Source organism: Ambystoma mexicanum, chromosome 13, assembly GCF_040938575.1.
Source record: "Ambystoma mexicanum isolate Mex_15411 chromosome 13, UKY_AmexF1_1, whole genome shotgun sequence".
NCBI lineage: Eukaryota > Metazoa > Chordata > Amphibia > Caudata > Ambystomatidae > Ambystoma > Ambystoma mexicanum.
The window spans coordinates 357,031,628-357,058,968 of record NC_090938.1 but is presented as its reverse complement, the minus strand read 5'-3'; the positions used below and the strand labels follow the sequence as shown (position 1 = coordinate 357,058,968).

General features: G+C 43.6%; 27 non-coding genes across 27 annotated transcripts; 20 read left to right on the top strand and 7 right to left on the bottom strand.

Moving 5' to 3' along the window:
* The first annotated feature begins 195 nt into the window (after positions 1-195).
* Positions 196-267, top strand: TRNAT-CGU (transfer RNA threonine (anticodon CGU)). Its single transcript has one exon. It is a non-coding gene; the product is annotated as a tRNA-Thr (tRNA).
* A 1,488-nt stretch (positions 268-1,755) lies between these two features.
* TRNAI-UAU (transfer RNA isoleucine (anticodon UAU)) lies at positions 1,756-1,850 on the bottom strand. Its single transcript has 2 exons — positions 1,813-1,850; positions 1,756-1,791 (listed from the first exon to the last, which is right to left on the bottom strand). It is a non-coding gene; the product is annotated as a tRNA-Ile (tRNA).
* A 1,022-nt stretch (positions 1,851-2,872) lies between these two features.
* On the top strand, positions 2,873-2,944 carry TRNAT-UGU (transfer RNA threonine (anticodon UGU)). Its single transcript has one exon. It is a non-coding gene; the product is annotated as a tRNA-Thr (tRNA).
* A 687-nt stretch (positions 2,945-3,631) lies between these two features.
* On the top strand, positions 3,632-3,713 carry TRNAS-GCU (transfer RNA serine (anticodon GCU)). Its single transcript has one exon. It is a non-coding gene; the product is annotated as a tRNA-Ser (tRNA).
* Positions 3,714-4,259: 546 nt separating this feature from the next.
* Positions 4,260-4,331, top strand: TRNAT-CGU (transfer RNA threonine (anticodon CGU)). The gene has a single exon. It is a non-coding gene; the product is annotated as a tRNA-Thr (tRNA).
* A 1,488-nt stretch (positions 4,332-5,819) lies between these two features.
* TRNAI-UAU (transfer RNA isoleucine (anticodon UAU)) lies at positions 5,820-5,914 on the bottom strand. Its single transcript has 2 exons — positions 5,877-5,914; positions 5,820-5,855 (listed from the first exon to the last, which is right to left on the bottom strand). It is a non-coding gene; the product is annotated as a tRNA-Ile (tRNA).
* A 1,022-nt stretch (positions 5,915-6,936) lies between these two features.
* On the top strand, positions 6,937-7,008 carry TRNAT-UGU (transfer RNA threonine (anticodon UGU)). The gene has a single exon. It is a non-coding gene; the product is annotated as a tRNA-Thr (tRNA).
* Positions 7,009-7,695: 687 nt separating this feature from the next.
* Positions 7,696-7,777, top strand: TRNAS-GCU (transfer RNA serine (anticodon GCU)). Its single transcript has one exon. It is a non-coding gene; the product is annotated as a tRNA-Ser (tRNA).
* Positions 7,778-8,323: 546 nt separating this feature from the next.
* On the top strand, positions 8,324-8,395 carry TRNAT-CGU (transfer RNA threonine (anticodon CGU)). Its single transcript has one exon. It is a non-coding gene; the product is annotated as a tRNA-Thr (tRNA).
* Positions 8,396-9,883: 1,488 nt separating this feature from the next.
* TRNAI-UAU (transfer RNA isoleucine (anticodon UAU)) lies at positions 9,884-9,978 on the bottom strand. The gene is made up of 2 exons: positions 9,941-9,978; positions 9,884-9,919 (listed from the first exon to the last, which is right to left on the bottom strand). It is a non-coding gene; the product is annotated as a tRNA-Ile (tRNA).
* Positions 9,979-11,000: 1,022 nt separating this feature from the next.
* On the top strand, positions 11,001-11,072 carry TRNAT-UGU (transfer RNA threonine (anticodon UGU)). The gene has a single exon. It is a non-coding gene; the product is annotated as a tRNA-Thr (tRNA).
* A 687-nt stretch (positions 11,073-11,759) lies between these two features.
* On the top strand, positions 11,760-11,841 carry TRNAS-GCU (transfer RNA serine (anticodon GCU)). Its single transcript has one exon. It is a non-coding gene; the product is annotated as a tRNA-Ser (tRNA).
* A 546-nt stretch (positions 11,842-12,387) lies between these two features.
* TRNAT-CGU (transfer RNA threonine (anticodon CGU)) lies at positions 12,388-12,459 on the top strand. The gene has a single exon. It is a non-coding gene; the product is annotated as a tRNA-Thr (tRNA).
* A 1,488-nt stretch (positions 12,460-13,947) lies between these two features.
* Positions 13,948-14,042, bottom strand: TRNAI-UAU (transfer RNA isoleucine (anticodon UAU)). Its single transcript has 2 exons — positions 14,005-14,042; positions 13,948-13,983 (listed from the first exon to the last, which is right to left on the bottom strand). It is a non-coding gene; the product is annotated as a tRNA-Ile (tRNA).
* A 1,022-nt stretch (positions 14,043-15,064) lies between these two features.
* On the top strand, positions 15,065-15,136 carry TRNAT-UGU (transfer RNA threonine (anticodon UGU)). The gene has a single exon. It is a non-coding gene; the product is annotated as a tRNA-Thr (tRNA).
* A 687-nt stretch (positions 15,137-15,823) lies between these two features.
* TRNAS-GCU (transfer RNA serine (anticodon GCU)) lies at positions 15,824-15,905 on the top strand. The gene has a single exon. It is a non-coding gene; the product is annotated as a tRNA-Ser (tRNA).
* A 546-nt stretch (positions 15,906-16,451) lies between these two features.
* On the top strand, positions 16,452-16,523 carry TRNAT-CGU (transfer RNA threonine (anticodon CGU)). The gene has a single exon. It is a non-coding gene; the product is annotated as a tRNA-Thr (tRNA).
* A 1,488-nt stretch (positions 16,524-18,011) lies between these two features.
* Positions 18,012-18,106, bottom strand: TRNAI-UAU (transfer RNA isoleucine (anticodon UAU)). Its single transcript has 2 exons — positions 18,069-18,106; positions 18,012-18,047 (listed from the first exon to the last, which is right to left on the bottom strand). It is a non-coding gene; the product is annotated as a tRNA-Ile (tRNA).
* Positions 18,107-19,128: 1,022 nt separating this feature from the next.
* On the top strand, positions 19,129-19,200 carry TRNAT-UGU (transfer RNA threonine (anticodon UGU)). The gene has a single exon. It is a non-coding gene; the product is annotated as a tRNA-Thr (tRNA).
* Positions 19,201-19,887: 687 nt separating this feature from the next.
* TRNAS-GCU (transfer RNA serine (anticodon GCU)) lies at positions 19,888-19,969 on the top strand. Its single transcript has one exon. It is a non-coding gene; the product is annotated as a tRNA-Ser (tRNA).
* A 546-nt stretch (positions 19,970-20,515) lies between these two features.
* TRNAT-CGU (transfer RNA threonine (anticodon CGU)) lies at positions 20,516-20,587 on the top strand. The gene has a single exon. It is a non-coding gene; the product is annotated as a tRNA-Thr (tRNA).
* A 1,488-nt stretch (positions 20,588-22,075) lies between these two features.
* On the bottom strand, positions 22,076-22,170 carry TRNAI-UAU (transfer RNA isoleucine (anticodon UAU)). The gene is made up of 2 exons: positions 22,133-22,170; positions 22,076-22,111 (listed from the first exon to the last, which is right to left on the bottom strand). It is a non-coding gene; the product is annotated as a tRNA-Ile (tRNA).
* Positions 22,171-23,192: 1,022 nt separating this feature from the next.
* Positions 23,193-23,264, top strand: TRNAT-UGU (transfer RNA threonine (anticodon UGU)). The gene has a single exon. It is a non-coding gene; the product is annotated as a tRNA-Thr (tRNA).
* A 687-nt stretch (positions 23,265-23,951) lies between these two features.
* TRNAS-GCU (transfer RNA serine (anticodon GCU)) lies at positions 23,952-24,032 on the top strand. The gene has a single exon. It is a non-coding gene; the product is annotated as a tRNA-Ser (tRNA).
* Positions 24,033-24,578: 546 nt separating this feature from the next.
* Positions 24,579-24,650, top strand: TRNAT-CGU (transfer RNA threonine (anticodon CGU)). The gene has a single exon. It is a non-coding gene; the product is annotated as a tRNA-Thr (tRNA).
* A 1,488-nt stretch (positions 24,651-26,138) lies between these two features.
* Positions 26,139-26,233, bottom strand: TRNAI-UAU (transfer RNA isoleucine (anticodon UAU)). Its single transcript has 2 exons — positions 26,196-26,233; positions 26,139-26,174 (listed from the first exon to the last, which is right to left on the bottom strand). It is a non-coding gene; the product is annotated as a tRNA-Ile (tRNA).
* A 1,022-nt stretch (positions 26,234-27,255) lies between these two features.
* On the top strand, positions 27,256-27,327 carry TRNAT-UGU (transfer RNA threonine (anticodon UGU)). The gene has a single exon. It is a non-coding gene; the product is annotated as a tRNA-Thr (tRNA).
* Positions 27,328-27,341: the final 14 nt, after the last annotated feature.

Here is a 27,341-nt window from a genome sequence, read left to right as displayed (position 1 = left end):
AACGCATACCGACAATGTATCACCAACATAAGCACACACGCTTTCGCAAATCAGATGTATGATGACGTACTGAACACATGCAGAGATATACAGCCATTTTTACACAACCAGAAATTCATATACCTGGAGATCTACCTAGGTAAAAACCATGGTTTCTTTGCACTTTCTGTTGTTGGCTGTGAGCAAGCAGCAGGTGGCCTTGTAGCTCAGTGGCAGAACACTGGTCTCGTAAACCAGGGGTCATGAGTTCAAACCTCATCAGGGCCTCGGGCGGATTATTTTCAAAAAGCACGGGGAAGAGAAGCCAGAGTTGCACCATCTACAGAGAACCTTTTATGACGGGATGCATCCTCATAATTGAAGTCTTCCACAGAAGGAGTGAAATAGAGTTCGAGAGGAAGGCCTAATGTTTTCAGGCAAAGACTGACAAAAACCTTGCAATGTCGCATGTAGCTGCTTTGGTGAAAAGACTGTTCAAGTTCACAATGCAACGGAGGGGTGTTCCCCATCTCCATACAATCATCTCTTTGATAATGTAAACGTGCCAGGCGTGTTGAAAGACAAAGACAGACACAACCGCACATACCAGTTGAAGAAAGACAGCCAGCAAACACATTTGTATAGAGGTAAGCAAGCCTCAATTAGAGATGTGAGTCCCTCCGTTTCTGCGGGAGTCCACAAGTTTAATAAAAAATGAACACATATCTTTCATGTTCTAATGATTACCAATCTTTCTGATTAGCTCTGCATAGCTCCAATGGCTATGTGTGTGTGTGTGTGTGTATGTGCCCGTGTGTGTAGGGGAAGGGGTCGGTAGATGTGTTCACGCAGAGCAAGTTGCATACATCGCCAACAGCCATTCTCTCCTGCTCCTGTGCATCCAGTTCGGAAGCGAACCCACCCAATTGTTCTATATGTCTGCTACCCTGACCGCATTCACACATCATTGGCTATTAGTATGCAGCTTGTGGGCGCTGTCAATGGGATATAAGCACCATTCCCCATGTCTGCAATAGCTAGACCAGATTCTGAGGTATGATGAGCAGGGGTCCAGGCACTTCGCCTGACGAACGCCGGGCTTAGCCCTGCCGGGCCTAGCCCTGAGGGGCCTAACTGGGCATGGCCCTGTGTAAGGTAGGGTGAGCAGGGGACCACTTGCAACTAACCTTCGGCACCAATCAGGCATGGAGAGGTCTGTGCAAATGCCCAGCCCTTTAGCAATCTCGATCTGCAAAACCTTCAACTCCTAATTCTCATGGCTCCCAGAAGCCCTAGCCCATATGCAAATGAGGCTAATTCCTATCAGCATCCTTGTTCTGCTTGATTTTATCAAAGTGACTGCCTGATTAGTGAAAGGGTATTTATTCTCAGAGGTTTGCTTCAAAGGCGATAATGCAGTAAATAGACAACATTATTCTTTGTAAGTTGATATTGTCTCCTGGATCCTACTCCAGTAACCCTTTTTCTACCTTTACAAATGTCTTCCGTAAGTGGTGCTCAGCAGAAAATGGAGTATAATAACAGTTGACATTTTTTATTTTCTGTTCTATTTTCAAAAACCCTCCGTAGCTGTATTTAAAGCGCAAACACCCCATAAATAACTTGCAATGAGTATTCCATGTCTAAAAGGCAGAGGAGCTGTCATACAACATTAACTGACAATCAAGGAAACCTTGAGGTGAACCAAAAAATGTCCAGAACATTTATTGGTTCAATAATTCAGTTTTGAGGTGAATTAGTAAAAAGTTCCAAAGTTGCTCCAGGTGAGGCTTGAACTCACAACCTCGGCATTGCTCACTGCATGTACTGCTGTATAAGTACCGCGCGCTAACCGATTGCGCCACTGGAGCTGCTGTGTTTTGGTTTTCGACATGAAACTACACCCACAAACACACACACAAGTGTACAAAAGCACCCACAAGCTCTGGCATTGTCTTTTTAGCTGACACCAAATTATGGGTGCCTTGTAGTGCCCATATTGTGCCACTGGAGCTTACCTTTTAGCCTGATATACACTTTGCCACTGATGTTCAGCCAATGGTGCAGTCAAATGTCCCTTCTACATTTTTGTCATGCTGCAGGCAGTGCCACTGGAGCCAGCATGATGCTCTTCCTCATATTCAACACGTGTCAATTGAAACACCTCCCAATGTCATCTTGGCGATGCCTATAAACACCCCAGGACTTTGATGAATTTTTCTCAACAGCAAGTGAGGCAGTTTTCCTGCAAACGGCTGGATGTACCTCAACAAGGAACGCATTGTGGTTCTATTTTGAAGATGTTTGTGTTATTACCTGTAAAGACTTGAATGCCTAACATAATCCCTGTAGACGAGGTGGCCGAGTGGTTAAGGCGATGGACTGCTAATCTGCTGTACACGCGTGGTTTCGAATCCCACCTTTGTCGATTTTAACTTTTGAAATCTTTTTTAAACATCTGCATTGCTCTAAGCACCATTGCCATTGGCTTTCAAAGAACATACAGACAAAAGTGAAAATATGCATGTTAGTTGATTAAGAAGGACACAAACAAGGTTGTCGTGTTACTGGCAGGAATGCAATCTGCTGTGCTTGACTACCCTTTGAGCCAGAATCCGGATAGAAATTTAAAAAAGCAAAGGTAATATCCATATTGTCTCTCTGCTGCCATGTACATGTTTTTTTCAACTTTCACGCATCACATCTCCTCATTAGTCACCCTAAAATTGCACGGAATACGCACAAATTAGCTGCTCCTCAAAAAATCGGCCAGAAAAAAACAGGTCAAATCACAATCATATACATACATTCTCACACACCCTTCAAATATGTCTACCCAGTAAACATCATGTTGTGTGCTCGTTGTGTTGCTGTTATGCGTCGTAACCTGAGGGGCTCTGTAGCTCAGTGGCAGAGCACTGGTTTTGTAAACCAGGGGTCGTGAGTTCGATCCTCATCAGGGCCTCCAAATGGTAATTTTCTTGAACATTGTTGAATAGGAACTGATATTGCACATTGTACCTGTGCAACCTTTTACCAATGGATTCGGGCCTATAACAAAGCCACAAGCGCAAGGTGTCTGAATAGTCTGTGGGGAAGGTCGGCTTTCTGGACCTAATTTCTTCAAGAAAAAGACCTTGATAATTTTGTGATGACAGATGCAGATGATCACGGTGAAGCCCTTACTCTATTGAACAGTACAGCGGTTCTGGGTTGCACGCCTTTCTCTATTTTCAGGGACGTTGATGTGGCAAAATTTAATTGGAAAAGGGTTATTGCCATCACTCACTATTTAAATTCAATGACATCACAGGAAGCAGCAGCATCTGAACTTTGATCTTGGCTGGAAACGTTGAATGATGCCAAACACTGGGAAACTGGAGCTTGCGTTATGCTGGTTTTACTACTAATGGTGTGCCATACGGAAGCTCAAGCACCTTCCTCTGGATTAGTGTTGTGAACCCTCCAGGAGCTCTTGTTATATTTTTCTGAACTTCAACTTGATGTGTTTATCTATCAATGGCCGGGTAAGGAAGAACGAGTCAACGATCTTGTTTCTATTATGACAAACATGATCTATTTTTCACTGACTTTGCACCACCATTGTTTTATCTCTTCTTTAAGCATGGGATTCGAGCACCGTTCCCAAACAGACGAGGTGGCCGAGTGGTTAAGGCGATGGACTGCTAATCCATTGTGCTCTGCACGCGTGGGTTCGAATCCCACCTTCGTCGTATTTTTTCTTTATAGTCTGCATTTAAACATAGACCAAAGTCTTTCAACCTCCCTGTGAAAGACAGGAATGAGTACAGATATGGAAATAGAGATGTAAAAATAAGTTCATTGGTGCAGGCGGAGAATGAAATTAGTCAAAGACTTTCCTCGTAGGTTTCCATTCTTTACTATTATAGGAGCCAAAATCAGCGCAGTTAGTAAACTCCCAAGCTTACATCCCAAATTCTTTTTTCTTTTAGTTGTCTGCCTTTTACATGTTCCTTTTGCCATCATTCTGACCTGCTATCTAAACTCATGAACCTGTTCAGCATCCTACTCAATACATACATACCCGTAAAAGTACATACTCAAACGCATACCGACAATGTATCACCAACATAAGCACACACGCTTTCGCAAATCAGATGTATGATGACGTACTGAACACATGCAGAGATATACAGCCATTTTTACACAACCAGAAATTCATATACCTGGAGATCTACCTAGGTAAAAACCATGGTTTCTTTGCACTTTCTGTTGTTGGCTGTGAGCAAGCAGCAGGTGGCCTTGTAGCTCAGTGGCAGAGCACTGGTCTCGTAAACCATGGGTCATGAGTTCAAACCTCATCAGGGCCTCGGGCGGATTATTTTCAAAAAGCACGGGGAAGAGAAGCCAGAGTTGCACCATCTACAGAGAACCTTTTATGACGGGATGCATCCTCATAATTGAAGTCTTCCACAGAAGGAGTGAAATAGAGTTCGAGAGGAAGGCCTAATGTTTTCAGGCAAAGACTGACAAAAACCTTGCAATGTCGCATGTAGCTGCTTTGGTGAAAAGACTGTTCAAGTTCACAATGCAACGGAGGGGTGTTCCCCATCTCCATACAATCATCTCTTTGATAATGTAAACGTGCCAGGCGTGTTGAAAGACAAAGACAGACACAACCGCACATACCAGTTGAAGAAAGACAGCCAGCAAACACATTTGTATAGAGGTAAGCAAGCCTCAATTAGAGATGTGAGTCCCTCCGTTTCTGCGGGAGTCCACAAGTTTAATAAAAAATGAACACATATCTTTCATGTTCTAATGATTACCAATCTTTCTGATTAGCTCTGCATAGCTCCAATGGCTATGTGTGTGTGTGTGTGTGTGTGTGCCCGTGTGTGTAGGGGAAGGGGTCGGTAGATGTGTTCACGCAGAGCAAGTTGCATACATCGCCAACAGCCATTCTCTCCTGCTCCTGTGCATCCAGTTCGGAAGCGAACCCACCCAATTGTTCTATATGTCTGCTACCCTGACCGCATTCACACATCATTGGCTATTAGTATGCAGCTTGTGGGCGCTGTCAATGGGATATAAGCACCATTCCCCATGTCTGCAATAGCTAGACCAGATTCTGAGGTATGATGAGCAGGGGTCCAGGCACTTCGCCTGACGAACGCCGGGCTTAGCCCTGCCGGGCCTAGCCCTGAGGGGCCTAACTGGGCATGGCCCTGTGTAAGGTAGGGTGAGCAGGGGACTACTTGCAACTAACCTTCGGCACCAATCAGGCATGGAGAGGTCTGTGCAAATGCCCAGCCCTTTAGCAATCTCGATCTGCAAAACCTTCAACTCCTAATTCTCATGGCTCCCAGAAGCCCTAGCCCATATGCAAATGAGGCGAGTTCCTATCAGCATCCTTGTTCTGCTTGATTTTATCAAAGTGACTGCCTGATTAGTGAAAGGGTATTTATTCTCAGAGGTTTGCTTCAAAGGCGATAATGCAGTAAATAGACAACATTATTCTTTGTAAGTTGATATTGTCTCCTGGATCCTACTCCAGTAACCCTTTTTCTACCTTTACAAATGTCTTCCGTAAGTGGTGCTCAGCAGAAAATGGAGTATAATAACAGTTGACATTTTTTATTTTCTGTTCTATTTTCAAAAACCCTCCGTAGCTGTATTTAAAGCGCAAACACCCCATAAATAACTTGCAATGAGTATTCCATGTCTAAAAGGCAGAGGAGCTGTCATACAACATTAACTGACAATCAAGGAAACCTTGAGGTGAACCAAAAAATGTCCAGAACATTTATTGGTTCAATAATTCAGTTTTGAGGTGAATTAGTAAAAAGTTCCAAAGTTGCTCCAGGTGAGGCTTGAACTCACAACCTCGGCATTGCTCACTGCATGTACTGCTGTATAAGTACCGCGCGCTAACCGATTGCGCCACTGGAGCTGCTGTGTTTTGGTTTTCGACATGAAACTACACCCACAAACACACACACAAGTGTACAAAAGCACCCACAAGCTCTGGCATTGTCTTTTTAGCTGACACCAAATTATGGGTGCCTTGTAGTGCCCATATTGTGCCACTGGAGCTTACCTTTTAGCCTGATATACACTTTGCCACTGATGTTCAGCCAATGGTGCAGTCAAATGTCCCTTCTACATTTTTGTCATGCTGCAGGCAGTGCCACTGGAGCCAGCATGATGCTCTTCCTCATATTCAACACGTGTCAATTGAAACACCTCCCAATGTCATCTTGGCGATGCCTATAAACACCCCAGGACTTTGATGAATTTTTCTCAACAGCAAGTGAGGCAGTTTTCCTGCAAACGGCTGGATGTACCTCAACAAGGAACGCATTGTGGTTCTATTTTGAAGATGTTTGTGTTATTACCTGTAAAGACTTGAATGCCTAACATAATCCCTGTAGACGAGGTGGCCGAGTGGTTAAGGCGATGGACTGCTAATCTGCTGTACACGCGTGGTTTCGAATCCCACCTTTGTCGATTTTAACTTTTGAAATCTTTTTTAAACATCTGCATTGCTCTAAGCACCATTGCCATTGGCTTTCAAAGAACATACAGACAAAAGTGAAAATATGCATGTTAGTTGATTAAGAAGGACACAAACAAGGTTGTCGTGTTACTGGCAGGAATGCAATCTGCTGTGCTTGACTACCCTTTGAGCCAGAATCCGGATAGAAATTTAAAAAAGCAAAGGTAATATCCATATTGTCTCTCTGCTGCCATGTACATGTTTTTTTCAACTTTCACGCATCACATCTCCTCATTAGTCACCCTAAAATTGCACGGAATACGCACAAATTAGCTGCTCCTCAAAAAATCGGCCAGAAAAAAACAGGTCAAATCACAATCATATACATACATTCTCACACACCCTTCAAATATGTCTACCCAGTAAACATCATGTTGTGTGCTCGTTGTGTTGCTGTTATGCGTCGTAACCTGAGGGGCTCTGTAGCTCAGTGGCAGAGCACTGGTCTTGTAAACCAGGGGTCGTGAGTTCGATCCTCATCAGGGCCTCCAAATGGTAATTTTCTTGAACATTGTTGAATAGGAACTGATATTGCACATTGTACCTGTGCAACCTTTTACCAATGGATTCGGGCCTATAACAAAGCCACAAGCGCAAGGTGTCTGAATAGTCTGTGGGGAAGGTCGGCTTTCTGGACCTAATTTCTTCAAGAAAAAGACCTTGATAATTTTGTGATGACAGATGCAGATGATCACGGTGAAGCCCTTACTCTATTGAACAGTACAGCGGTTCTGGGTTGCACGCCTTTCTCTATTTTCAGGGACGTTGATGTGGCAAAATTTAATTGGAAAAGGGTTATTGCCATCACTCACTATTTAAATTCAATGACATCACAGGAAGCAGCAGCATCTGAACTTTGATCTTGGCTGGAAACGTTGAATGATGCCAAACACTGGGAAACTGGAGCTTGCGTTATGCTGGTTTTACTACTAATGGTGTGCCATACGGAAGCTCAAGCACCTTCCTCTGGATTAGTGTTGTGAACCCTCCAGGAGCTCTAGTTATATTTTTCTGAACTTCAACTTGATGTGTTTATCTATCAATGGCCGGGTAAGGAAGAACGAGTCAACGATCTTGTTTCTATTATGACAAACATGATCTATTTTTCACTGACTTTGCACCACCATTGTTTTATCTCTTCTTTAAGCATGGGATTCGAGCACTGTCCCCAAACAGACGAGGTGGCCGAGTGGTTAAGGCGATGGACTGCTAATCCATTGTGCTCTGCACGCGTGGGTTCGAATCCCACCTTCGTCGTATTTTTTCTTTATAGTCTGCATTTAAACATAGACCAAAGTCTTTCAACCTCCCTGTGAAAGACAGGAATGAGTACAGATATGGAAATAGAGATGTAAAAATAAGTTCATTGGTGCAGGCGGAGAATGAAATTAGTCAAAGACTTTCCTCGTAGGTTTCCATTCTTTACTATTATAGGAGCCAAAATCAGCGCAGTTAGTAAACTCCCAAGCTTACATCCCAAATTCTTTTTTCTTTTAGTTGTCTGCCTTTTACATGTTCCTTTTGCCATCATTCTGACCTGCTATCTAAACTCATGAACCTGTTCAGCATCCTACTCAATACATACATACCCGTAAAAGTACATACTCAAACGCATACCGACAATGTATCACCAACATAAGCACACACGCTTTCGCAAATCAGATGTATGATGACGTACTGAACACATGCAGAGATATACAGCCATTTTTACACAACCAGAAATTCATATACCTGGAGATCTACCTAGGTAAAAACCATGGTTTCTTTGCACTTTCTGTTGTTGGCTGTGAGCAAGCAGCAGGTGGCCTTGTAGCTCAGTGGCAGAGCACTGGTCTCGTAAACCAGGGGTCATGAGTTCAAACCTCATCAGGGCCTCGGGCGGATTATTTTCAAAAAGCACGGGGAAGAGAAGCCAGAGTTGCACCATCTACAGAGAACCTTTTATGACGGGATGCATCCTCATAATTGAAGTCTTCCACAGAAGGAGTGAAATAGAGTTCGAGAGGAAGGCCTAATGTTTTCAGGCAAAGACTGACAAAAACCTTGCAATGTCGCATGTAGCTGCTTTGGTGAAAAGACTGTTCAAGTTCACAATGCAACGGAGGGGTGTTCCCCATCTCCATACAATCATCTCTTTGATAATGTAAACGTGCCAGGCGTGTTGAAAGACAAAGACAGACACAACCGCACATACCAGTTGAAGAAAGACAGCCAGCAAACACATTTGTATAGAGGTAAGCAAGCCTCAATTAGAGATGTGAGTCCCTCCGTTTCTGCGGGAGTCCACAAGTTTAATAAAAAATGAACACATATCTTTCATGTTCTAATGATTACCAATCTTTCTGATTAGCTCTGCATAGCTCCAATGGCTATGTGTGTGTGTGTGTGTGTATGTGCCCGTGTGTGTAGGGGAAGGGGTCGGTAGATGTGTTCACGCAGAGCAAGTTGCATACATCGCCAACAGCCATTCTCTCCTGCTCCTGTGCATCCAGTTCGGAAGCGAACCCACCCAATTGTTCTATATGTCTGCTACCCTGACCGCATTCACACATCATTGGCTATTAGTATGCAGCTTGTGGGCGCTGTCAATGGGATATAAGCACCATTCCCCATGTCTGCAATAGCTAGACCAGATTCTGAGGTATGATGAGCAGGGGTCCAGGCACTTCGCCTGACGAACGCCGGGCTTAGCCCTGCCGGGCCTAGCCCTGAGGGGCCTAACTGGGCATGGCCCTGTGTAAGGTAGGGTGAGCAGGGGACCACTTGCAACTAACCTTCGGCACCAATCAGGCATGGAGAGGTCTGTGCAAATGCCCAGCCCTTTAGCAATCTCGATCTGCAAAACCTTCAACTCCTAATTCTCATGGCTCCCAGAAGCCCTAGCCCATATGCAAATGAGGCGAGTTCCTATCAGCATCCTTGTTCTGCTTGATTTTATCAAAGTGACTGCCTGATTAGTGAAAGGGTATTTATTCTCAGAGGTTTGCTTCAAAGGCGATAATGCAGTAAATAGACAACATTATTCTTTGTAAGTTGATATTGTCTCCTGGATCCTACTCCAGTAACCCTTTTTCTACCTTTACAAATGTCTTCCGTAAGTGGTGCTCAGCAGAAAATGGAGTATAATAACAGTTGACATTTTTTATTTTCTGTTCTATTTTCAAAAACCCTCCGTAGCTGTATTTAAAGCGCAAACACCCCATAAATAACTTGCAATGAGTATTCCATGTCTAAAAGGCAGAGGAGCTGTCATACAACATTAACTGACAATCAAGGAAACCTTGAGGTGAACCAAAAAATGTCCAGAACATTTATTGGTTCAATAATTCAGTTTTGAGGTGAATTAGTAAAAAGTTCCAAAGTTGCTCCAGGTGAGGCTTGAACTCACAACCTCGGCATTGCTCACTGCATGTACTGCTGTATAAGTACCGCGCGCTAACCGATTGCGCCACTGGAGCTGCTGTGTTTTGGTTTTCGACATGAAACTACACCCACAAACACACACACAAGTGTACAAAAGCACCCACAAGCTCTGGCATTGTCTTTTTAGCTGACACCAAATTATGGGTGCCTTGTAGTGCCCATATTGTGCCACTGGAGCTTACCTTTTAGCCTGATATACACTTTGCCACTGATGTTCAGCCAATGGTGCAGTCAAATGTCCCTTCTACATTTTTGTCATGCTGCAGGCAGTGCCACTGGAGCCAGCATGATGCTCTTCCTCATATTCAACACGTGTCAATTGAAACACCTCCCAATGTCATCTTGGCGATGCCTATAAACACCCCAGGACTTTGATGAATTTTTCTCAACAGCAAGTGAGGCAGTTTTCCTGCAAACGGCTGGATGTACCTCAACAAGGAACGCATTGTGGTTCTATTTTGAAGATGTTTGTGTTATTACCTGTAAAGACTTGAATGCCTAACATAATCCCTGTAGACGAGGTGGCCGAGTGGTTAAGGCGATGGACTGCTAATCTGCTGTACACGCGTGGTTTCGAATCCCACCTTTGTCGATTTTAACTTTTGAAATCTTTTTTAAACATCTGCATTGCTCTAAGCACCATTGCCATTGGCTTTCAAAGAACATACAGACAAAAGTGAAAATATGCATGTTAGTTGATTAAGAAGGACACAAACAAGGTTGTCGTGTTACTGGCAGGAATGCAATCTGCTGTGCTTGACTACCCTTTGAGCCAGAATCCGGATAGAAATTTAAAAAAGCAAAGGTAATATCCATATTGTCTCTCTGCTGCCATGTACATGTTTTTTTCAACTTTCACGCATCACATCTCCTCATTAGTCACCCTAAAATTGCACGGAATACGCACAAATTAGCTGCTCCTCAAAAAATCGGCCAGAAAAAAACAGGTCAAATCACAATCATATACATACATTCTCACACACCCTTCAAATATGTCTACCCAGTAAACATCATGTTGTGTGCTCGTTGTGTTGCTGTTATGCGTCGTAACCTGAGGGGCTCTGTAGCTCAGTGGCAGAGCACTGGTCTTGTAAACCAGGGGTCGTGAGTTCGATCCTCATCAGGGCCTCCAAATGGTAATTTTCTTGAACATTGTTGAATAGGAACTGATATTGCACATTGTACCTGTGCAACCTTTTACCAATGGATTCGGGCCTATAACAAAGCCACAAGCGCAAGGTGTCTGAATAGTCTGTGGGGAAGGTCGGCTTTCTGGACCTAATTTCTTCAAGAAAAAGACCTTGATAATTTTGTGATGACAGATGCAGATGATCACGGTGAAGCCCTTACTCTATTGAACAGTACAGCGGTTCTGGGTTGCACGCCTTTCTCTATTTTCAGGGACGTTGATGTGGCAAAATTTAATTGGAAAAGGGTTATTGCCATCACTCACTATTTAAATTCAATGACATCACAGGAAGCAGCAGCATCTGAACTTTGATCTTGGCTGGAAACGTTGAATGATGCCAAACACTGGGAAACTGGAGCTTGCGTTATGCTGGTTTTACTACTAATGGTGTGCCATACGGAAGCTCAAGCACCTTCCTCTGGATTAGTGTTGTGAACCCTCCAGGAGCTCTTGTTATATTTTTCTGAACTTCAACTTGATGTGTTTATCTATCAATGGCCGGGTAAGGAAGAACGAGTCAACGATCTTGTTTCTATTATGACAAACATGATCTATTTTTCACTGACTTTGCACCACCATTGTTTTATCTCTTCTTTAAGCATGGGATTCGAGCACCGTTCCCAAACAGACGAGGTGGCCGAGTGGTTAAGGCGATGGACTGCTAATCCATTGTGCTCTGCACGCGTGGGTTCGAATCCCACCTTCGTCGTATTTTTTCTTTATAGTCTGCATTTAAACATAGACCAAAGTCTTTCAACCTCCCTGTGAAAGACAGGAATGAGTACAGATATGGAAATAGAGATGTAAAAATAAGTTCATTGGTGCAGGCGGAGAATGAAATTAGTCAAAGACTTTCCTCGTAGGTTTCCATTCTTTACTATTATAGGAGCCAAAATCAGCGCAGTTAGTAAACTCCCAAGCTTACATCCCAAATTCTTTTTTCTTTTAGTTGTCTGCCTTTTACATGTTCCTTTTGCCATCATTCTGACCTGCTATCTAAACTCATGAACCTGTTCAGCATCCTACTCAATACATACATACCCGTAAAAGTACATACTCAAACGCATACCGACAATGTATCACCAACATAAGCACACACGCTTTCGCAAATCAGATGTATGATGACGTACTGAACACATGCAGAGATATACAGCCATTTTTACACAACCAGAAATTCATATACCTGGAGATCTACCTAGGTAAAAACCATGGTTTCTTTGCACTTTCTGTTGTTGGCTGTGAGCAAGCAGCAGGTGGCCTTGTAGCTCAGTGGCAGAGCACTGGTCTCGTAAACCAGGGGTCATGAGTTCAAACCTCATCAGGGCCTTGGGCGGATTATTTTCAAAAAGCACGGGGAAGAGAAGCCAGAGTTGCACCATCTACAGAGAACCTTTTATGACGGGATGCATCCTCATAATTGAAGTCTTCCACAGAAGGAGTGAAATAGAGTTCGAGAGGAAGGCCTAATGTTTTCAGGCAAAGACTGACAAAAACCTTGCAATGTCGCATGTAGCTGCTTTGGTGAAAAGACTGTTCAAGTTCACAATGCAACGGAGGGGTGTTCCCCATCTCCATACAATCATCTCTTTGATAATGTAAACGTGCCAGGCGTGTTGAAAGACAAAGACAGACACAACCGCACATACCAGTTGAAGAAAGACAGCCAGCAAACACATTTGTATAGAGGTAAGCAAGCCTCAATTAGAGATGTGAGTCCCTCCGTTTCTGCGGGAGTCCACAAGTTTAATAAAAAATGAACACATATCTTTCATGTTCTAATGATTACCAATCTTTCTGATTAGCTCTGCATAGCTCCAATGGCTATGTGTGTGTGTGTGTGTGTATGTGCCCGTGTGTGTAGGGGAAGGGGTCGGTAGATGTGTTCACGCAGAGCAAGTTGCATACATCGCCAACAGCCATTCTCTCCTGCTCCTGTGCATCCAGTTCGGAAGCGAACCCACCCAATTGTTCTATATGTCTGCTACCCTGACCGCATTCACACATCATTGGCTATTAGTATGCAGCTTGTGGGCGCTGTCAATGGGATATAAGCACCATTCCCCATGTCTGCAATAGCTAGACCAGATTCTGAGGTATGATGAGCAGGGGTCCAGGCACTTCGCCTGACGAACGCCGGGCTTAGCCCTGCCGGGCCTAGCCCTGAGGGGCCTAACTGGGCATGGCCCTGTGTAAGGTAGGGTGAGCAGGGGACCACTTGCAACTAACCTTCGGCACCAATCAGGCATGGAGAGGTCTGTGCAAATGCCCAGCCCTTTAGCAATCTCGATCTGCAAAACCTTCAACTCCTAATTCTCATGGCTCCCAGAAGCCCTAGCCCATATGCAAATGAGGCGAGTTCCTATCAGCATCCTTGTTCTGCTTGATTTTATCAAAGTGACTGCCTGATTAGTGAAAGGGTATTTATTCTCAGAGGTTTGCTTCAAAGGCGATAATGCAGTAAATAGACAACATTATTCTTTGTAAGTTGATATTGTCTCCTGGATCCTACTCCAGTAACCCTTTTTCTACCTTTACAAATGTCTTCCGTAAGTGGTGCTCAGCAGAAAATGGAGTATAATAACAGTTGACATTTTTTATTTTCTGTTCTATTTTCAAAAACCCTCCGTAGCTGTATTTAAAGCGCAAACACCCCATAAATAACTTGCAATGAGTATTCCATGTCTAAAAGGCAGAGGAGCTGTCATACAACATTAACTGACAATCAAGGAAACCTTGAGGTGAACCAAAAAATGTCCAGAACATTTATTGGTTCAATAATTCAGTTTTGAGGTGAATTAGTAAAAAGTTCCAAAGTTGCTCCAGGTGAGGCTTGAACTCACAACCTCGGCATTGCTCACTGCATGTACTGCTGTATAAGTACCGCGCGCTAACCGATTGCGCCACTGGAGCTGCTGTGTTTTGGTTTTCGACATGAAACTACACCCACAAACACACACACAAGTGTACAAAAGCACCCACAAGCTCTGGCATTGTCTTTTTAGCTGACACCAAATTATGGGTGCCTTGTAGTGCCCATATTGTGCCACTGGAGCTTACCTTTTAGCCTGATATACACTTTGCCACTGATGTTCAGCCAATGGTGCAGTCAAATGTCCCTTCTACATTTTTGTCATGCTGCAGGCAGTGCCACTGGAGCCAGCATGATGCTCTTCCTCATATTCAACACGTGTCAATTGAAACACCTCCCAATGTCATCTTGGCGATGCCTATAAACACCCCAGGACTTTGATGAATTTTTCTCAACAGCAAGTGAGGCAGTTTTCCTGCAAACGGCTGGATGTACCTCAACAAGGAACGCATTGTGGTTCTATTTTGAAGATGTTTGTGTTATTACCTGTAAAGACTTGAATGCCTAACATAATCCCTGTAGACGAGGTGGCCGAGTGGTTAAGGCGATGAACTGCTAATCTGCTGTACACGCGTGGTTTCGAATCCCACCTTTGTCGATTTTAACTTTTGAAATCTTTTTTAAACATCTGCATTGCTCTAAGCACCATTGCCATTGGCTTTCAAAGAACATACAGACAAAAGTGAAAATATGCATGTTAGTTGATTAAGAAGGACACAAACAAGGTTGTCGTGTTACTGGCAGGAATGCAATCTGCTGTGCTTGACTACCCTTTGAGCCAGAATCCGGATAGAAATTTAAAAAAGCAAAGGTAATATCCATATTGTCTCTCTGCTGCCATGTACATGTTTTTTTCAACTTTCACGCATCACATCTCCTCATTAGTCACCCTAAAATTGCACGGAATACGCACAAATTAGCTGCTCCTCAAAAAATCGGCCAGAAAAAAACAGGTCAAATCACAATCATATACATACATTCTCACACACCCTTCAAATATGTCTACCCAGTAAACATCATGTTGTGTGCTCGTTGTGTTGCTGTTATGCGTCGTAACCTGAGGGGCTCTGTAGCTCAGTGGCAGAGCACTGGTCTTGTAAACCGGGGGTCGTGAGTTCGATCCTCATCAGGGCCTCCAAATGGTAATTTTCTTGAACATTGTTGAATAGGAACTGATATTGCACATTGTACCTGTGCAACCTTTTACCAATGGATTCGGGCCTATAACAAAGCCACAAGCGCAAGGTGTCTGAATAGTCTGTGGGGAAGGTCGGCTTTCTGGACCTAATTTCTTCAAGAAAAAGACCTTGATAATTTTGTGATGACAGATGCAGATGATCACGGTGAAGCCCTTACTCTATTGAACAGTACAGCGGTTCTGGGTTGCACGCCTTTCTCTATTTTCAGGGACGTTGATGTGGCAAAATTTAATTGGAAAAGGGTTATTGCCATCACTCACTATTTAAATTCAATGACATCACAGGAAGCAGCAGCATCTGAACTTTGATCTTGGCTGGAAACGTTGAATGATGCCAAACACTGGGAAACTGGAGCTTGCGTTATGCTGGTTTTACTACTAATGGTGTGCCATACGGAAGCTCAAGCACCTTCCTCTGGATTAGTGTTGTGAACCCTCCAGGAGCTCTTGTTATATTTTTCTGAACTTCAACTTGATGTGTTTATCTATCAATGGCCGGGTAAGGAAGAACGAGTCAACGATCTTGTTTCTATTATGACAAACATGATCTATTTTTCACTGACTTTGCACCACCATTGTTTTATCTCTTCTTTAAGCATGGGATTCGAGCACCGTTCCCAAACAGACGAGGTGGCCGAGTGGTTAAGGCGATGGACTGCTAATCCATTGTGCTCTGCACGCGTGGGTTCGAATCCCACCTTCGTCGTATTTTTTCTTTATAGTCTGCATTTAAACATAGACCAAAGTCTTTCAACCTCCCTGTGAAAGACAGGAATGAGTACAGATATGGAAATAGAGATGTAAAAATAAGTTCATTGGTGCAGGCGGAGAATGAAATTAGTCAAAGACTTTCCTCGTAGGTTTCCATTCTTTACTATTATAGGAGCCAAAATCAGCGCAGTTAGTAAACTCCCAAGCTTACATCCCAAATTCTTTTTTCTTTTAGTTGTCTGCCTTTTACATGTTCCTTTTGCCATCATTCTGACCTGCTATCTAAACTCATGAACCTGTTCAGCATCCTACTCAATACATACATACCCGTAAAAGTACATACTCAAACGCATACCGACAATGTATCACCAACATAAGCACACACGCTTTCGCAAATCAGATGTATGATGACGTACTGAACACATGCAGAGATATACAGCCATTTTTACACAACCAGAAATTCATATACCTGGAGATCTACCTAGGTAAAAACCATGGTTTCTTTGCACTTTCTGTTGTTGGCTGTGAGCAAGCAGCAGGTGGCCTTGTAGCTCAGTGGCAGAGCACTGGTCTCGTAAACCAGGGGTCATGAGTTCAAACCTCATCAGGGCCTTGGGCGGATTATTTTCAAAAAGCACGGGGAAGAGAAGCCAGAGTTGCACCATCTACAGAGAACCTTTTATGACGGGATGCATCCTCATAATTGAAGTCTTCCACAGAAGGAGTGAAATAGAGTTCGAGAGGAAGGCCTAATGTTTTCAGGCAAAGACTGACAAAAACCTTGCAATGTCGCATGTAGCTGCTTTGGTGAAAAGACTGTTCAAGTTCACAATGCAACGGAGGGGTGTTCCCCATCTCCATACAATCATCTCTTTGATAATGTAAACGTGCCAGGCGTGTTGAAAGACAAAGACAGACACAACCGCACATACCAGTTGAAGAAAGACAGCCAGCAAACACATTTGTATAGAGGTAAGCAAGCCTCAATTAGAGATGTGAGTCCCTCCGTTTCTGCGGGAGTCCACAAGTTTAATAAAAAATGAACACATATCTTTCATGTTCTAATGATTACCAATCTTTCTGATTAGCTCTGCATAGCTCCAATGGCTATGTGTGTGTGTGTGTGTGTATGTGCCCGTGTGTGTAGGGGAAGGGGTCGGTAGATGTGTTCACGCAGAGCAAGTTGCATACATCGCCAACAGCCATTCTCTCCTGCTCCTGTGCATCCAGTTCGGAAGCGAACCCACCCAATTGTTCTATATGTCTGCTACCCTGACCGCATTCACACATCATTGGCTATTAGTATGCAGCTTGTGGGCGCTGTCAATGGGATATAAGCACCATTCCCCATGTCTGCAATAGCTAGACCAGATTCTGAGGTATGATGAGCAGGGGTCCAGGCACTTCGCCTGACGAACGCCGGGCTTAGCCCTGCCGGGCCTAGCCCTGAGGGGCCTTACTGGGCATGGCCCTGTGTAAGGTAGGGTGAGCAGGGGACCACTTGCAACTAACCTTCGGCACCAATCAGGCATGGAGAGGTCTGTGCAAATGCCCAGCCCTTTAGCAATCTCGATCTGCAAAACCTTCAACTCCTAATTCTCATGGCTCCCAGAAGCCCTAGCCCATATGCAAATGAGGCGAGTTCCTATCAGCATCCTTGTTCTGCTTGATTTTATCAAAGTGACTGCCTGATTAGTGAAAGGGTATTTATTCTCAGAGGTTTGCTTCAAAGGCGATAATGCAGTAAATAGACAACATTATTCTTTGTAAGTTGATATTGTCTCCTGGATCCTACTCCAGTAACCCTTTTTCTACCTTTACAAATGTCTTCCGTAAGTGGTGCTCAGCAGAAAATGGAGTATAATAACAGTTGACATTTTTTATTTTCTGTTCTATTTTCAAAAACCCTCCGTAGCTGTATTTAAAGCGCAAACACCCCATAAATAACTTGCAATGAGTATTCCATGTCTAAAAGGCAGAGGAGCTGTCATACAACATTAACTGACAATCAAGGAAACCTTGAGGTGAACCAAAAAATGTCCAGAACATTTATTGGTTCAATAATTCAGTTTTGAGGTGAATTAGTAAAAAGTTCCAAAGTTGCTCCAGGTGAGGCTTGAACTCACAACCTCGGCATTGCTCACTGCATGTACTGCTGTATAAGTACCACGCGCTAACCGATTGCGCCACTGGAGCTGCTGTGTTTTGGTTTTCGACATGAAACTACACCCACAAACACACACACAAGTGTACAAAAGCACCCACAAGCTCTGGCATTGTCTTTTTAGCTGACACCAAATTATGGGTGCCTTGTAGTGCCCATATTGTGCCACTGGAGCTTACCTTTTAGCCTGATATACACTTTGCCACTGATGTTCAGCCAATGGTGCAGTCAAATGTCCCTTCTACATTTTTGTCATGCTGCAGGCAGTGCCACTGGAGCCAGCATGATGCTCTTCCTCATATTCAACACGTGTCAATTGAAACACCTCCCAATGTCATCTTGGCGATGCCTATAAACACCCCAGGACTTTGATGAATTTTTCTCAACAGCAAGTGAGGCAGTTTTCCTGCAAACGGCTGGATGTACCTCAACAAGGAACGCATTGTGGTTCTATTTTGAAGATGTTTGTGTTATTACCTGTAAAGACTTGAATGCCTAACATAATCCCTGTAGACGAGGTGGCCGAGTGGTTAAGGCGATGGACTGCTAATCTGCTGTACACGCGTGGTTTCGAATCCCACCTTTGTCGATTTTAACTTTTGAAATCTTTTTTAAACATCTGCATTGCTCTAAGCACCATTGCCATTGGCTTTCAAAGAACATACAGACAAAAGTGAAAATATGCATGTTAGTTGATTAAGAAGGACACAAACAAGGTTGTCGTGTTACTGGCAGGAATGCAATCTGCTGTGCTTGACTACCCTTTGAGCCAGAATCCGGATAGAAATTTAAAAAAGCAAAGGTAATATCCATATTGTCTCTCTGCTGCCATGTACATGTTTTTTTCAACTTTCACGCATCACATCTCCTCATTAGTCACCCTAAAATTGCACGGAATACGCACAAATTAGCTGCTCCTCAAAAAATCGGCCAGAAAAAAACAGGTCAAATCACAATCATATACATACATTCACACACACCCTTCAAATATGTCTACCCAGTAAACATCATGTTGTGTGCTCGTTGTGTTGCTGTTATGCGTCGTAACCTGAGGGGCTCTGTAGCTCAGTGGCAGAGCACTGGTCTTGTAAACCAGGGGTCGTGAGTTCGATCCTCATCAGGGCCTCCAAATGGTAATTTTCTTGAACATTGTTGAATAGGAACTGATATTGCACATTGTACCTGTGCAACCTTTTACCAATGGATTCGGGCCTATAACAAAGCCACAAGCGCAAGGTGTCTGAATAGTCTGTGGGGAAGGTCGGCTTTCTGGACCTAATTTCTTCAAGAAAAAGACCTTGATAATTTTGTGATGACAGATGCAGATGATCACGGTGAAGCCCTTACTCTATTGAACAGTACAGCGGTTCTGGGTTGCACGCCTTTCTCTATTTTCAGGGACGTTGATGTGGCAAAATTTAATTGGAAAAGGGTTATTGCCATCACTCACTATTTAAATTCAATGACATCACAGGAAGCAGCAGCATCTGAACTTTGATCTTGGCTGGAAACGTTGAATGATGCCAAACACTGGGAAACTGGAGCTTGCGTTATGCTGGTTTTACTACTAATGGTGTGCCATACGGAAGCTCAAGCACCTTCCTCTGGATTAGTGTTGTGAACCCTCCAGGAGCTCTAGTTATATTTTTCTGAACTTCAACTTGATGTGTTTATCTATCAATGGCCGGGTAAGGAAGAACGAGTCAACGATCTTGTTTCTATTATGACAAACATGATCTATTTTTCACTGACTTTGCACCACCATTGTTTTATCTCTTCTTTAAGCATGGGATTCGAGCACCGTTTCCAAACAGACGAGGTGGCCGAGTGGTTAAGGCGATGGACTGCTAATCCATTGTGCTCTGCACGCGTGGGTTCGAATCCCACCTTCGTCGTATTTTTTCTTTATAGTCTGCATTTAAACATAGACCAAAGTCTTTCAACCTCCCTGTGAAAGACAGGAATGAGTACAGATATGGAAATAGAGATGTAAAAATAAGTTCATTGGTGCAGGCGGAGAATGAAATTAGTCAAAGACTTTCCTCGTAGGTTTCCATTCTTTACTATTATAGGAGCCAAAATCAGCGCAGTTAGTAAACTCCCAAGCTTACATCCCAAATTCTTTTTTCTTTTAGTTGTCTGCCTTTTACATGTTCCTTTTGCCATCATTCTGACCTGCTATCTAAACTCATGAACCTGTTCAGCATCCTACTCAATACATACATACCCGTAAAAGTACATACTCAAACGCATACCGACAATGTATCACCAACATAAGCACACACGCTTTCGCAAATCAGATGTATGATGACGTACTGAACACATGCAGAGATATACAGCCATTTTTACACAACCAGAAATTCATATACCTGGAGATCTACCTAGGTAAAAACCATGGTTTCTTTGCACTTTCTGTTGTTGGCTGTGAGCAAGCAGCAGGTGTCCTTGTAGCTCAGTGGCAGAGCACTGGTCTCGTAAACCAGGGGTCATGAGTTCAAACCTCATCAGGGCCTTGGGCGGATTATTTTCAAAAAGCACGGGGAAGAGAAGCCAGAGTTGCACCATCTACAGAGAACCTTTTATGACGGGATGCATCCTCATAATTGAAGTCTTCCACAGAAGGAGTGAAATAGAGTTCGAGAGGAAGGCCTAATGTTTTCAGGCAAAGACTGACAAAAACCTTGCAATGTCGCATGTAGCTGCTTTGGTGAAAAGACTGTTCAAGTTCACAATGCAACGGAGGGGTGTTCCCCATCTCCATACAATCATCTCTTTGATAATGTAAACGTGCCAGGCGTGTTGAAAGACAAAGACAGACACAACCGCACATACCAGTTGAAGAAAGACAGCCAGCAAACACATTTGTATAGAGGTAAGCAAGCCTCAATTAGAGATGTGAGTCCCTCCGTTTCTGCGGGAGTCCACAAGTTTAATAAAAAATGAACACATATCTTTCATGTTCTAATGATTACCAATCTTTCTGATTAGCTCTGCATAGCTCCAATGGCTATGTGTGTGTGTGTGTGTGTATGTGCCCGTGTGTGTAGGGGAAGGGGTCGGTAGATGTGTTCACGCAGAGCAAGTTGCATACATCGCCAACAGCCATTCTCTCCTGCTCCTGTGCATCCAGTTCGGAAGCAAACCCACCCAATTGTTCTATATGTCTGCTACCCTGACCGCATTCACACATCATTGGCTATTAGTATGCAGCTTGTGGGCGCTGTCAATGGGATATAAGCACCATTCCCCATGTCTGCAATAGCTAGACCAGATTCTGAGGTATGATGAGCAGGGGTCCAGGCACTTCGCCTGACGAACGCCGGGCTTAGCCCTGCCGGGCCTAGCCCTGAGGGGCCTAACTGGGCATGGCCCTGTGTAAGGTAGGGTGAGCAGGGGACCACTTGCAACTAACCTTCGGCACCAATCAGGCATGGAGAGGTCTGTGCAAATGCCCAGCCCTTTAGCAATCTCGATCTGCAAAACCTTCAACTCCTAATTCTCATGGCTCCCAGAAGCCCTAGCCCATATGCAAATGAGGCGAGTTCCTATCAGCATCCTTGTTCTGCTTGATTTTATCAAAGTGACTGCCTGATTAGTGAAAGGGTATTTATTCTCAGAGGTTTGCTTCAAAGGCGATAATGCAGTAAATAGACAACATTATTCTTTGTAAGTTCATATTGTCTCCTGGATCCTACTCCAGTAACCCTTTTTCTACCTTTACAAATGTCTTCCGTAAGTGGTGCTCAGCAGAAAATGGAGTATAATAACAGTTGACATTTTTTATTTTCTGTTCTATTTTCTAAAACCCTCCGTAGCTGTATTTAAAGCGCAAACACCCCATAAATAACTTGCAATGAGTATTCCATGTCTAAAAGGCAGAGGAGCTGTCATACAACATTAACTGACAATCAAGGAAACCTTGAGGTGAACCAAAAAATGTCCAGAACATTTATTGGTTCAATAATTCAGTTTTGAGGTGAATTAGTAAAAAGTTCCAAAGTTGCTCCAGGTGAGGCTTGAACTCACAACCTCGGCATTGCTCACTGCATGTACTGCTGTATAAGTACCGCGCGCTAACCGATTGCGCCACTGGAGCTGCTGTGTTTTGGTTTTCGACATGAAACTACACCCACAAACACACACACAAGTGTACAAAAGCACCCACAAGCTCTGGCATTGTCTTTTTAGCTGACACCAAATTATGGGTGCCTTGTAGTGCCCATATTGTGCCACTGGAGCTTACCTTTTAGCCTGATATACACTTTGCCACTGATGTTCAGCCAATGGTGCAGTCAAATGTCCCTTCTACATTTTTGTCATGCTGCAGGCAGTGCCACTGGAGCCAGCATGATGCTCTTCCTCATATTCAACACGTGTCAATTGAAACACCTCCCAATGTCATCTTGGCGATGCCTATAAACACCCCAGGACTTTGATGAATTTTTCTCAACAGCAAGTGAGGCAGTTTTCCTGCAAACGGCTGGATGTACCTCAACAAGGAACGCATTGTGGTTCTATTTTGAAGATGTTTGTGTTATTACCTGTAAAGACTTGAATGCCTAACATAATCCCTGTAGACGAGGTGGCCGAGTGGTTAAGGCGATGGACTGCTAATCTGCTGTACACGCGTGGTTTCGAATCCCACCTTTGTCGATTTTAACTTTTGAAATCTTTTTTAAACATCTGCATTGCTCTAAGCACCATTGCCATTGGCTTTCAAAGAACATACAGACAAAAGTGAAAATATGCATGTTAGTTGATTAAGAAGGACACAAACAAGGTTGTCGTGTTACTGGCAGGAATGCAATCTGCTGTGCTTGACTACCCTTTGAGCCAGAATCCGGATAGAAATTTAAAAAAGCAAAGGTAATATCCATATTGTCTCTCTGCTGCCATGTACATGTTTTTTTCAACTTTCACGCATCACATCTCCTCATTAGTCACCCTAAAATTGCACGGAATACGCACAAATTAGCTGCTCCTCAAAAAATCGGCCAGAAAAAAACAGGTCAAATCACAATCATATACATACATTCTCACACACCCTTCAAATATGTCTACCCAGTAAACATCATGTTGTGTGCTCGTTGTGTTGCTGTTATGCGTCGTAACCTGAGGGGCTCTGTAGCTCAGTGGCAGAGCACTGGTCTTGTAAACCAGGGGTCGTGAGTTCGATCCTCATCAGGGCCTCCAAATGGTAATTTTCTTGAACATTGTTGAATAGGAACTGATATTGCACATTGTACCTGTGCAACCTTTTACCAATGGATTCGGGCCTATAACAAAGCCACAAGCGCAAGGTGTCTGAATAGTCTGTGGGGAAGGTCGGCTTTCTGGACCTAATTTCTTCAAGAAAAAGACCTTGATAATTTTGTGATGACAGATGCAGATGATCACGGTGAAGCCCTTACTCTATTGAACAGTACAGCGGTTCTGGGTTGCACGCCTTTCTCTATTTTCAGGGACGTTGATGTGGCAAAATTTAATTGGAAAAGGGTTATTGCCATCACTCACTATTTAAATTCAATGACATCACAGGAAGCAGCAGCATCTGAACTTTGATCTTGGCTGGAAACGTTGAATGATGCCAAACACTGGGAAACTGGAGCTTGCGTTATGCTGGTTTTACTACTAATGGTGTGCCATACGGAAGCTCAAGCACCTTCCTCTGGATTAGTGTTGTGAACCCTCCAGGAGCTCTTGTTATATTTTTCTGAACTTCAACTTGATGTGTTTATCTATCAATGGCCGGGTAAGGAAGAACGAGTCAACGATCTTGTTTCTATTATGACAAACATGATCTATTTTTCACTGACTTTGCACCACCATTGTTTTATCTCTTCTTTAAGCATGGGATTCGAGCACCGTTCCCAAACAGACGAGGTGGCGAGTGGTTAAGGCGATGGACTGCTAATCCATTGTGCTCTGCACGCGTGGGTTCGAATCCCACCTTCGTCGTATTTTTTCTTTATAGTCTGCATTTAAACATAGACCAAAGTCTTTCAACCTCCCTGTGAAAGACAGGAATGAGTACAGATATGGAAATAGAGATGTAAAAATAAGTTCATTGGTGCAGGCGGAGAATGAAATTAGTCAAAGACTTTCCTCGTAGGTTTCCATTCTTTACTATTATAGGAGCCAAAATCAGCGCAGTTAGTAAACTCCCAAGCTTACATCCCAAATTCTTTTTTCTTTTAGTTGTCTGCCTTTTACATGTTCCTTTTGCCATCATTCTGACCTGCTATCTAAACTCATGAACCTGTTCAGCATCCTACTCAATACATACATACCCGTAAAAGTACATACTCAAACGCATACCGACAATGTATCACCAACATAAGCACACACGCTTTCGCAAATCAGATGTATGATGACGTACTGAACACATGCAGAGATATACAGCCATTTTTACACAACCAGAAATTCATATACCTGGAGATCTACCTAGGTAAAAACCATGGTTTCTTTGCACTTTCTGTTGTTGGCTGTGAGCAAGCAGCAGGTGGCCTTGTAGCTCAGTGGCAGAACACTGGTCTCGTAAACCAGGGGTCATGAGTTCAAACCTCATCAGGGCCTCGGGCGGATTATTTTCAAAAAGCACGGGGAAGAGAAGCCAGAGTTGCACCATCTACAGAGAACCTTTTATGACGGGATGCATCCTCATAATTGAAGTCTTCCACAGAAGGAGTGAAATAGAGTTCGAGAGGAAGGCCTAATGTTTTCAGGCAAAGACTGACAAAAACCTTGCAATGTCGCATGTAGCTGCTTTGGTGAAAAGACTGTTCAAGTTCACAATGCAACGGAGGGGTGTTCCCCATCTCCATACAATCATCTCTTTGATAATGTAAACGTGCCAGGCGTGTTGAAAGACAAAGACAGACACAACCGCACATACCAGTTGAAGAAAGACAGCCAGCAAACACATTTGTATAGAGGTAAGCAAGCCTCAATTAGAGATGTGAGTCCCTCCGTTTCTGCGGGAGTCCACAAGTTTAATAAAAAATGAACACATATCTTTCATGTTCTAATGATTACCAATCTTTCTGATTAGCTCTGCATAGCTCCAATGGCTATGTGTGTGTGTGTGTGTGTATGTGCCCGTGTGTGTAGGGGAAGGGGTCGGTAGATGTGTTCACGCAGAGCAAGTTGCATACATCGCCAACAGCCATTCTCTCCTGCTCCTGTGCATCCAGTTCGGAAGCGAACCCACCCAATTGTTCTATATGTCTGCTACCCTGACCGCATTCACACATCATTGGCTATTAGTATGCAGCTTGTGGGCGCTGTCAATGGGATATAAGCACCATTCCCCATGTCTGCAATAGCTAGACCAGATTCTGAGGTATGATGAGCAGGGGTCCAGGCACTTCGCCTGACGAACGCCGGGCTTAGCCCTGCCGGGCCTAGCCCTGAGGGGCCTAACTGGGCATGGCCCTGTGTAAGGTAGGGTGAGCAGGGGACCACTTGCAACTAACCTTCGGCACCAATCAGGCATGGAGAGGTCTGTGCAAATGCCCAGCCCTTTAGCAATCTCGATCTGCAAAACCTTCAACTCCTAATTCTCATGGCTCCCAGAAGCCCTAGCCCATATGCAAATGAGGCGAGTTCCTATCAGCATCCTTGTTCTGCTTGATTTTATCAAAGTGACTGCCTGATTAGTGAAAGGGTATTTATTCTCAGAGGTTTGCTTCAAAGGCGATAATGCAGTAAATAGACAACATTATTCTTTGTAAGTTGATATTGTCTCCTGGATCCTACTCCAGTAACCCTTTTTCTACCTTTACAAATGTCTTCCGTAAGTGGTGCTCAGCAGAAAATGGAGTATAATAACAGTTGACATTTTTTATTTTCTGTTCTATTTTCAAAAACCCTCCGTAGCTGTATTTAAAGCGCAAACACCCCATAAATAACTTGCAATGAGTATTCCATGTCTAAAAGGCAGAGGAGCTGTCATACAACATTAACTGACAATCAAGGAAACCTTGAGGTGAACCAAAAAATGTCCAGAACATTTATTGGTTCAATAATTCAGTTTTGAGGTGAATTAGTAAAAAGTTCCAAAGTTGCTCCAGGTGAGGCTTGAACTCACAACCTCGGCATTGCTCACTGCATGTACTGCTGTATAAGTACCGCGCGCTAACCGATTGCGCCACTGGAGCTGCTGTGTTTTGGTTTTCGACATGAAACTACACCCACAAACACACACACAAGTGTACAAAAGCACCCACAAGCTCTGGCATTGTCTTTTTAGCTGACACCAAATTATGGGTGCCTTGTAGTGCCCATATTGTGCCACTGGAGCTTACCTTTTAGCCTGATATACACTTTGCCACTGATGTTCAGCCAATGGTGCAGTCAAATGTCCCTTCTACATTTTTGTCATGCTGCAGGCAGTGCCACTGGAGCCAGCATGATGCTCTTCCTCATATTCAACACGTGTCAATTGAAACACCTCCCAATGTCATCTTGGCGATGCCTATAAACACCCCAGGACTTTGATGAATTTTTCTCAACAGCAAGTGAGGCAGTTTTCCTGCAAACGGCTGGATGTACCTCAACAAGGAACGCATTGTGGTTCTATTTTGAAGATGTTTGTGTTATTACCTGTAAAGACTTGAATGCCTAACATAATCCCTGTAGACGAGGTGGCCGAGTGGTTAAGGCGATGAACTGCTAATCTGCTGTACACGCGTGGTTTCGAATCCCACCTTTGTCGATTTTAACTTTTGAAATCTTTTTTAAACATCTGCATTGCTCTAAGCACCATTGCCATTGGCTTTCAAAGAACATACAGACAAAAGTGAAAATATGCATGTTAGTTGATTAAGAAGGACACAAACAAGGTTGTCGTGTTACTGGCAGGAATGCAATCTGCTGTGCTTGACTACCCTTTGAGCCAGAATCCGGATAGAAATTTAAAAAAGCAAAGGTAATATCCATATTGTCTCTCTGCTGCCATGTACATGTTTTTTTCAACTTTCACGCATCACATCTCCTCATTAGTCACCCTAAAATTGCACGGAATACGCACAAATTAGCTGCTCCTCAAAAAATCGGCCAGAAAAAAACAGGTCAAATCACAATCATATACATACATTCTCACACACCCTTCAAATATGTCTACCCAGTAAACATCATGTTGTGTGCTCGTTGTGTTGCTGTTATGCGTCGTAACCTGAGGGGCTCTGTAGCTCAGTGGCAGAGCACTGGTCTTGTAAACCAGGGGTCGTGAGTTCGATCCTCATCAGGGCCTCCAAATGGTAATTT